Source organism: Gavialis gangeticus, unplaced genomic scaffold, assembly GCF_001723915.1.
Source record: "Gavialis gangeticus isolate Ggan-Ray unplaced genomic scaffold, GavGan_comp1, whole genome shotgun sequence".
NCBI classification, from domain to species: Eukaryota; Metazoa; Chordata; order Crocodylia; family Gavialidae; genus Gavialis; species Gavialis gangeticus.
Window position 1 is genome coordinate 40,036,249 of NW_017729000.1, and position 10,736 is coordinate 40,046,984.

At 42.7% G+C, this 10,736-nt stretch overlaps 1 protein-coding gene and 1 long non-coding RNA gene across 5 annotated transcripts in view; one reads left to right on the top strand and one right to left on the bottom strand.

Moving 5' to 3' along the window:
- Positions 1–10,736, top strand: part of KCNIP1 (potassium voltage-gated channel interacting protein 1) — an 835,315-nt gene that overhangs the window by 798,204 nt on the left and 26,375 nt on the right. The window lies entirely within an intron of this gene.
- Positions 1,691–10,736, bottom strand: part of LOC109290143 — a 24,999-nt gene continuing 15,953 nt past the window's right edge. The window contains exons 2-3 of the long non-coding RNA XR_002095544.1: positions 7,759–7,764; positions 1,691–2,155 (exon numbers count right to left, since the gene is read on the bottom strand). This is a non-coding gene — a long non-coding RNA (uncharacterized LOC109290143). The remainder of the gene's footprint in view (positions 2,156–7,758; positions 7,765–10,736) is intronic.

The following is a 10,736-nucleotide window of genomic DNA, read 5'->3' on the forward strand; positions in this document are numbered from 1 at the left end:
CCAGTGGGACATGTACATTCATTAAAAATGTATTTTTAATGCCATTTTTGGTTTCAGAATATGATGATTGCAATTAAAATACATTTGCAGTTATGTTTCAGCCTGATACTTTTACTGTCTCAACATTTTTCATGCTATTTTAATGCTGTATTTTGTGATATGCTTTGAGTATATGTTGTCATCTTCATCCACCTTTCCCTCCTTTCTACTATGTCTGAGTTCTTGTTTAATTTGAAGTGTAATATTATTAATAGTGAATTTCTGTGGAGCCTGCTGAACTATAATATTAGATCTTTTATTGAGTTTTCAAGAAAAAAATAATTAACCCTTCAAAAATGTAATATAAAGTGTATATTCAGTGGACCATGTGGCTTAGACCCTGCTCATCTCAGCTTCGTTCAGCAGAGAATTTGGCTGTATTAATAATGTCTCTTAATCTTCATGTCCTGTGGAAATTATTTGCAAAGCCTGGGTGCTGGCATAAAATAGCAAAATAGGACTGGGATCTCATAGATCTTTGTGCCTTCAGATACAGCCTTGAAGTGCTGCCTCACCCAAGCAGTAGCCCTGAGAAGAGTGCATCTCAGAGACAATTATTTAAGGCACGGTTTCTTCTGTTTTGCTCTCAAAGGTGTAGAAACAATTTACTGCAACCTTTAAAAAGGCACCTCTTATTTCCCTTACCTCACAGATCTGGGCAACAGGTAGCCAAACTTCACCAGGCCCTCTCCCACTTGTTTGCAGACAGCTGCATCAGAGAGCAAGGGACATACTTCTTACTAGACAAAAGACATGAATAAATCTTATTTTCCTGTGGGGTTCAGCGGGCAAATTCCTTTTTCCAGCATTTTTTTCTGTGTAGTTTTTTCCATTAAATATACATTCTAGGTTCATTCTAAATATATTATAAAACATTTTATCCAATATTGGCCATAGCAGGTCAGGAATTGTTTTATATGTCTAAGGGACTCTGAAAAAAATTTTTATACTTGGCATGAAATCTGTGTGTATCCCTTATATAGATCTTGGCTGAATTTTATGCTTCTCTCCCTCTGAGAAGAATATAATGTAATGTGTCCATGTTGTTGCAGATTTCCTATTGGCAGCTCTGTCAATACATCTGACACTGGCCCCTGTGCCATCCTAATCGTGTTATTGCTTCTCAGTATAAATAAATGAACAGTCAGGGCAGGAATAATGACTACCAAAGTTCATTTAACTTGCAACCTAGGCCATTTTCTAAGTTCATCTGCACTGAAGGTCTTAGAATTAATCACAGTGCTGCCAAGATCTTGCTTTATGTTGGATTTTTAGGACAAAGCAATATTAATGCTATGTTTTTGTTCTGCTGCTAAGATTTTAATATTTCAGATATAAATCAAAATGAATGCATGGAATTTTGGATCCTATAAATCATCATTGCAATGGGATTGGTAATTATACACAGAAGGCACACTGATTCAGCTGTTACCGTATCTTCTGTAATATTGAGCCATCTGCTTTTTGGGATGGTATTACAGTGCCATCTGGAGATTCAAAACCCTAGAGGGAATACGGTCTTTTTTCTCAATCTTGCTTGTACAATCACAGTCTCTTAATCAACTGAGAAGCCACTATTTGATTTACATGGTTATGCCTTGTTATTATAGTTGAAAACACTTTACATAAAGCTCTGGGTCTTTAACTAAAGTGGGACTAGAAACAGCAGAAATTTGCTGTCTCTGGTAGACCATTGATACACCCCATTAAGGAACCTGTAGCCAACATTAAAGAGAATGGTAAGACCCATAGTAAGGGAAACCATCTTTTGGTCACCTACATTGAAAAGGGATGTAGCCAAACTGGGGCAGGTGCAGAGAAGGGAATACTAGGATATTCAGGGGAGTGGAGAACCTTTTTGCAAGAGGAAATTGGAAGATACTGGCTCCTCCCTTGCTTGCTCCGATGGCCTTATGGCTAAGGGCAAGCAAAACTTTGGGACATCCGAACCCCAAGCCTCTGGGCTTGGGCCTGCAAGTAGGTTACCCACCAAAGGATCTGGAAACATCTGAAGCCCCAGGTGTGAGTGGAGGATGTTTGCCAGTAGTAGGGCCACTTATGATTCTGGACTCTCGGATTTGGAATTAGTTCTGGCTAATTTGGCCTTGGATACAAACTAAAAAAAAAAAAAGAAAGATATTGTCTTGCTTAGCCTAGCAAAATAAAAGATGACAGGGGATATATTTGTTGTCTATAAATACAGCATAAAGGAAAAAGAAATATGTAGGCACAAACTGAAAGGCATCTGAAAGGCAACTGAAAGGCAACATTGGTACAAATAGATATAAATTGCTCATGAGTTAATTTTGGTGGAAATTAGAAGAGAAGTTAGTTCTGAAACAGGCTCCTTATAATGAGTACTGCATGGGGAGGCAAAAATTCCCTAACAGCCATTTCTAAGATAGTGCTTGGTATATTTATCAGTAGTATTATAATATATAATAGTAACATGGTTATCTTCATTAGAACGGCACTAGGCTCCATGCCTCTTCTATTCATATGTCTCATGCTACTAGGTGCTTACTTCCTTTGGAACTGATTACATGAACCTGAGAAGCCTAATGCTTCTGTAAATACTGCTCTGATTCTGAAGTGAGCAGGGCAGTTTGGGAAAACAGTTATTTACTGTAAAGAATTTTGCATAAAGTTGCATAAAACACAAAAAACAGAACTTCTGCTCAAGATGTGTTTATCTTTTGTGTGGGATCTTAATGTGTTAGCACAGTCATAGTGGTAGTGGTAGCGGCTAATGGATTTGGTCTATAATGTTAAAGAAAAGGTAGATGACCTGTATTAATCATGTCCTAGGCTCAGCATGTTGTGGATTTGGTGTCAATATAGTAAAGAAAAGACAAAAATAAGCACCTCCCCCCAATGCCCACTTTCCCCATATCCCATTAATTCAAAACCTTGTTTTGCTATAAAGAAAGATCCACTAGTTAGATAGTAATATTTATCTAAAAGTGAATCCAGTGCTATGGAAGTTCATGTTAACTCCCATTGTCTTTAAGGCAAATCTTGTTCAAAGCATTGGGAAAAGACAGTGCATTTAAACTGCTTAAAAATATATTTGCATAGATAAACTTTTGCTGCTTTCTGTGAAATTTAAAATGAACACTGGACATATCTGCTTTGCATTACAAGAGATATGTCTTTTGAGCCAGCTATATTAAGTCAAACTGTAGCACTAATTAGGCCTCTTGAGCACTCTTTGGCACTTATAAAACAAAATTGTAATCAATTAAGTGCAAATGAATTGGTACCAGCATATGTGTCTGAAAGCAATCCAGTTACAGAAAGCTGAAATGGGTTGATCAATGTCAGAAGTGCCTTTCTGCAGCACTCCTTAAGGCTGGATTCAAAGCCTCACATAGCTTCCAGATGGAGCATCAGAAGAAAAAATACTCATGTGGAAATTCAGAAAGTTTAATCATGCATACAGTCCAGAACTGCTGTTACATCAAGAGCAGCTAGCTTACAGAAGGGTCAATACAGCAAGGACACATGATGTAGTGGTGCATTTTTCTGGATTGATCTTCTATGTCTCTAAAAGCAGCATTATAGTCAGTTACTTGTCCTAATTGGACAAGCTAAGATTATACAACATGGAAAATGGGAAGTTTAATGGAGATTCTTCATAAAAGCATGAAGAGTTGTGAGAAGTTCAGTGAAAATGATCAGTCTGCATTTTTTGAATTATTCTAAAATTTTCTTCCTATTAAAGTAGGGAGCCACTTAGTGAAATGGACAGCGGACACATTTTTTTTAAATGAAGTGAAAGGAAATCCATCTTTACATAATATATTCAGCCTTTGAAACTCATTGAGTGCATCTACATGTGTATTTAAGTGCAACTAAATTTAATATGCATTAAGCTAATGTGCATTAAGAGATTTGTGGCAAGTGTCTATATGTGCAACAACTTAGCACTAAAGTTAGCGCCAAGTCCCTGCAGCCTTGCCATGTGCCCCTAGTGGCTGGGCAGACTCAGCACTAAAGTTTGTGCCAGGTCATATCTACACGTGTGTTAATGCACTTTAATTAATCGCACCGGAATTTGATATCTGCATTTGCAGGTATCAAATTTAGGTGCAACTAGCCTGATTTCACCATTTTTAATGTGCATTAAGGGTATGCACGTGTAGACACAAGCTCGTTATGTTCCTTAAATTAGGCTAATGAGCATTATTCTGTCTCATGTAGATGTACCCATTGTTGCAAAAGACATTGTAGTGTGGTTGAAAACAAGAAAGGGTGCGTAACTTAGTTGCACATTACCTTTCAAACACATTACATGCTCTAAAGACAGGAGTGTCCATATGCTAAGACAGTAAAAGATGAACTAAGTACCCTCTGAGTATCTCAGAGTCAATCCTCTTCAGACAAAGATGATCTTCAACTGGCATTAGGTGGCTCATGCTGCAGTAACATCAGTCTGCTCCATAAAGCTAATAACAGCAATTTGTGGTCCTCCAGTATCCCAGGAGGCACTGCTCCCAGCCCTCCCTACGTGGACTAGCTAACCTCCCAGGCCTTTATGCCCTAGACCAGGGGTGGGCAAAATACAGCCTGTGGGCCGAATCTGGCCCACACTGGGACTTTGTTCATCCTGCAACGAGTCCTCAGTCCTACATGGCCCAGGTGTTATCTGGCCCATGGTGCATCCCACTGTGCTCAGGCACACAGCAGAGCTGCGGTAACTCCACATCTGGACTCCATTTCCTGGCAGCCCTGGCCATGGCAACTCCTGACTGCTGCCACCACCAGCCCTGGCCCCATGGAGGCTGCCTGGGAACTGCACAAGCAGGACCTGAGCCCCACGGTTAACACACAACCACAGCCCCAGCCCGCCCCATACAGGGGATCAGGGTCCCTACAGTGCCTGCTCTGGACCTGCCCACCTCAGTCATGATGAGTGGCAGTAGTGGTGGCTGGACAGAAGCACTGGGCCTGGGAAGAAAGCAGGACCTGGAAGTGGGTGCAACTGCCTCCCCTCACTACTGCCAGGATCTTCTCGCTGCTGCCATCTGTGAGAAACCTGTGCCAGGGCTGCCCTGTAGCTTCTTCCTGTCACCACCACCACCACTAGTGCCCCCTCCAGAGTACCCCAGGTCCCCACACCTGGTAGAGCAGTGGTGGCAGTGGGGAGGAGCCACAGGGCAGCCCTAGCATGGACTCTGGGTGGCAGCAGTGAAAAGGGCTGTACAGTAGTGAGGGGGAGGCAGCTGCACCAACCACCAGGTCCCACTTTTTTCCCACTCCCAAAAGCAGTTTCTGATCAGCTGCCACCACCACCTCTGTACCCAGGCTGCTGCTGAATTCGGACCACAGCTCCAGATCCTCCTCACGGTAGAAGGGCGGCACAGAGGGAGTACTGGTAGTAGCCCTGCTGAAGCTGCTTCCTGCCCACACCAGCTCCCCACCCGCCCACAGCCACATCCCACGTAGGGAGGTTTAATGAGCTGTTGCTGTGGGGATGCTGATCCAACCTGCAACAGCTCCCCAAAACTCCCTATGTGACCCGAAGGCCCAAATAATTGCCTACCACTGCCCTAAACTGACAGCTGGGGGCAGCTGCAGGAGAGGCAAAATGTGGGGGAATGGGAGGAGAAGTGGGGAAAGGGGACATGAAAAGGGAGAAGGAGTGCAGGCAAGGAGGAAGGTAGGAACCCCCCACCACCCTGCACTGTTTGGATCAACCCATGCTCCTCAGGTCAGCCCCCCTGCGACCCTACAAGCAGTGGTCCAACGATCCAAGCGGCATGGGCAGCAAGGGGGAGGGAGTGATCCTAGTGGTGCAGGGTAGCACAAGCCAACCTTGGCAACAAGGGAGTGATCCCAGTGGCATAGGGTGACATCAGCCAGTCTGGGCAGTAAGGGAACAATCCAAGCAGCAAGGGGCCCCTGCCCCTCCCGTCTATATTGCCACTAGAAAGCTAGTGACTGGGACAGGAACAGAGCAGACTGGTTAAATGAGTAAATCAAGATATGTGTGAACAAGTGCTTCTATGTGTGTACAGAATGTTTTGGTGGTGGGACTCGAATGTGCCAAAGATATGTGTATAAAGTTGCAAGTGCAATTTTAAATACCATGTTTGAACATCTTTACCTTGACTGAATTGCTCACAGGAAAACTTCTCTGTTGAATTACTAGAGCAAGACTGATTCTGAAACCTGGACCTGAGTTTTTCCTGTCTTCAGGCATTTGATAATAGGCTTGAAGCCACTCTATCTTTAGTAATACAGAAGAGAATGTGGTGAGGAGGATAGACATTTGGGGCATTTATACATATGTTCTGGGAAGGGCAGGGGGCACTCTAATTAAACCGGTTCTCCAAGAGACGCTCAAATTAAAGCACCTGGAGTATCTTGTGTATCAGCATTCCTGAGCTTCAAAATGGTGGTGGAGGCAATTTATCTAAAGCTCATTGAACGAGAACCCCCACCTACATTTTGAAGTACAAGGACACTGATACATGAAACAGTAATTAACATGCTCCAGCAGACTCAATTAATCAAGTTTGCTCATGTATAGGCATCCTGTGCTAGAGCAACATATTTAAATTATACCAACTGGCTTCAAAAACATTAAAATAGCACAACAACAGGAAAAGGAGCCACAAACAGCAGCCATTTCTTTTTAAAGGGGACTCCCAAGTGGCTGTTTTGTAAAACAAAACAAAAAAATAACTTTTTTAGTATTTAGAAGATGCTGGTCTAACCAGGAAATCTGTCCTATAGTAGGTGTGTTTAGAAGCTGAACAATTATTTCTACAGGAAGGAAAATACAGGGGCTTGATTTTCATGCCATTAAAGTTGGGTAAGTTGTTTGGCTTTGTTTTTTTTTAATGGGTAGCATAAGAGTGATGCTGTAGCTGTGATAGTCCAGAAACTATGGGAGAGGCAAGGCGATTTCTTCTTTTACTAGAGGCCTTAATCTTCAAGGTGCTGAGCATTTCTGTTGGAAAGGATTGGCATCACTTACCACTTCAGAGGATGAGACGGCAATGCTGAGTTTGAGTGTGAATTTTGTGACACTTGAGGTGAATTAGTAGGAAGACAACTGTCAAGCCAAGCAGACATAACTAAAGAATGATTTCAGGGTCTGTCAAAACCAGTTTGTTTCTGTATTGGTTTAACTGAAACCTGTCCAAACTACTTATATCCTTACATTCAGAAACTGGCCAAACTAGACTAAGATTTCTTTTGGGTAAGAGAGAGAAAACAAGAAACTCAGAACTTGTGCCTTAATTCAGAAGATAATTATCTTTGTCCTAGGCCCCTTTTTTGGTACATTTGGTGCTCCTGCCTTGCCCCTAGCAAAATAATTTGATCTAATTGATTCAGTCCACTAGTTCAGATGCCCCCTTTTTCTCTGGTTTACACAGGCACTTTGTCAGCATGTAATATCAGCAAATGTGTATACTTTGCATAGAGTAGGCTGCTATGTCAAAGTACTGTTTGTTTTTTATAGATATCTAAAAACACTCTGGAGATAAATGAACCCTGGGCTTGCATGTGCGTCTCAGCTCGCTGTGGTTCCATTTCAAAATCACTTGATCCCAGGCCTCAAATATGACCCAAGAGTAATTAGACAGTATGACTGCTGACAGATGTGGGGAAAAAAACCTAGCACTTTACCGGAAGAGGCAGCATGTTAGTTCGACCTGGCTCCACAGCATCTGTATAGATCACGCAGTTCAGCAGGGATTTTGTCACTTTTATCTAAAGCTGATTCAATCAGCCATTAGCTAAAAGCACCAAAACAGCCCCACTGAAGCGACCAATCTATATAGACATTGGGTGAGTCAGGTCCAACTAACACGATGCTACGTCTGGGCATGCACTGGGCTTGACATAAGGGCACACTGAGCCTAAAGTAAAGTGTTGTTTTGTTTTGTTTTGTTTTGTTTTGTTTTGTTTTGTTTTGTTTTGTTGGGGGGGGTTACATCTGTAAACCACCCTTGTCTAGAAATAGATATTACCAAATGAAGTGGATCAGTTGTGTCGTGGCACAGCTGATCCGCTTCACTGGGTGAAACATATCGCCCCTTGATGTAATCTCCCCGCTTTCCCTACTTATGGGGAAGTACCCTGAGATTCCCTAGGATGCCCCTGTAACTGGGGGAAAGTGGGCAAGTGCTCTGCGGGTTTGAGTGCCCCTCAAGCCTCCAGAGTACCTACCCAGCGTGGCAAGTCTGCTGCAATAAAGCCTCAGTCTATTATTAGCTTTTGTTGCACCACTGATTTTCCTTTCATGTGGCACAACAGGTGTGATGTCTATTTGCTCAGTATTTGTGCTACCATATATGGTACAAATAAGTACAAATGAGACATCAGACAGTGTATGTTTCCACCTTACATAACACTACCCAGAAAAAAATCTGTCTGTCCTTGAGTGCCTCTATTCTTCAACCAGATGTGTTTACAGCTTTGGTAGACCCACTAAAGCACGTTTTCATCAAGCTAGTGCAAGAGAGGCAACACAGGTTTCAGCACAGTCTTTACAAGCATGCGTAGGACCATGAATAGGCATCTGAGTGACTAGACTCAACTGAAATCCATGAAGTAACACCTCAGATTTGCAGCACAGATGTACCCTTTGAGTGGTAACCTTTCCAGATATGACAGCTAGTCTAGCTTTCCTCAGGAATAGAAAATCAAATAAAAGCACAGAATTGCCTTTTCCTTCAAGCACTGAAGGAGGGTTTTAGCACACTTTTTTCTTTTTGGAAAGTAGAGTTTAGACATCACAGTCTGAACAATACCCATGGGAGGAAGGTGGTGAAGCACTGGAATGATTTACCCAGAGTGGTGGTGGAATTTCATCCTTGAGGCCCAGTTCACAAAGCCCTGGCTGCAATGATCTAGTCGGCGATGGTTCTGCTTTGAGCAGGGGGGTAGATTAGATGACCTCCTGAGGTCCCGTCCCACCCTAATTTTCTATGATTCTATGTGGCACAGTTGCTGCAATATCAGTGGACTGGACCTTGATGAGCCCGAAGGAGGCTTCTTCCAGTCCTAGGTTGCTGAGACATGGCTTTGGTTTTTCTGCCTCAAAATGTTGTGCTGTGCCTTGCAAAATATAGTCATCCCCAGAGGGAATTGCATTATTGTTATCCCATATTTTCAGAAGGAATAATTCAGAATTGCTTTAGCCAGAAAAACTGTGGTAGGAAAATGGAACAGAAAATAGTTTAAATGTTTGGAATTTGGGATCCCTACACACAGATGCAAAACAGCAAAGACTCCTAGAGCAGATAAATGGTAACTAAACTGCTTAAATATACAATACATTTCACTTCACAATGCAAAACACCATTAACTGTACTGTTAGATAGCAACATAAAGAGCTTTATAGTTCAATTCCAGAGCATTTTAATGGGTCACAAGCTAGATGCTTGTGCTTTTATTTTTAAATAAACTTCTTTTTTTGAAAAAACAAGTGATTATGGCCAAAAACAGGCTTTGAAGTTCATGATCCATTAAGATGAAAAGAATTTATTTTGTCTTTGTGCAGAGGAGGGAGAAGAGCATTGCACTGACTAAAGGGAGAATGAGTTAAGAGTGAAAATTGTCTTGACAAACTAAAATGCTAGAAAATTTTCATTCTTTAAACATGCATTTTCTTTTTCAGGGCAACAAAAAAATTGACAGCCTATAAATCACCTGAGCTCAAAACTCAGTCCAGGTTTGCAAAGCTTTTGTCCAGCTTGGATCAACTTTGAGTAACCAGGGGTGTGTGTAGACAAAATCGAGGCCCTAAACTGAAGCGGTGGGTTTTTAAAAACACCTTCAATTTAGGGCCCTTTAAACCCCCGTGTCATGCACACACCATGCTGACTTACCTGCCTCTCTGTCAGCAGAGAGCAGAGGACAAGCTGCTGGCGGGTAGAGCAGTCCCTGGGCTGTGGTGGGGGTCATGCTTCCTTCCCCGGCAGCCCACCCCCACCTCCTGAGACGGCACCCACCCACAGGCACCTGGCTTAGGTAGTCCCAGCGGGCACCACAGCCATGGAAGTAAGCACCAGGCCCCATAAAGATCAGGCAGGCTCCAGGGGGACGCAAAAGAAAGATCAGGCTTGCCACTTTCCTTGGGCAGAGCCTGCCTTCTCAGGCTGCTGTGAGGCTGCTTGCAGGGCTCCCTGCAGAGCTGCAGAGCTGCACGGAGCCCAGTGCTTCGCTCCATGGCTGTAGGGCAGCAAACTAAAACTCTTCAGAGGAGTTTGAGTTTGCTGCACCCCAAGTCATTTAAGGCACGTTACACCACCTACTTTGCTAGAGCGGCTGTAATTAATGCACGATACACTGCCGATGAGTGCAAACACCAACGCCATTAAAGCAGTACAACAGCATTTAGCCCACTTTAAAGTGTTGTGCACACATGCCCCTTGTTCTTAACCAGGCAAAGCATATTTATTTTCCGACATAACGTTATGGCTCAAATCCTAGTTAAGGATACAGTCCAGAAGAATAACAGCACGTCTTATTAGACATTGGTCAAACAAATTAATTTTCTGTGGTCGAGAAATAACTGCGTAGTCAAGACCTAACTGGAGTCTGTTTCGCAAGTGTGAGAAAGTATACTTTTTATAATCCAGCTGTGGCAGAAATATCATGATGTGTTTATTTAGCTCAGTTCTCAGAGCACAATGACCCAATCCAAAGAACGCCAGCAGCAGTCACAGAAATCAGAG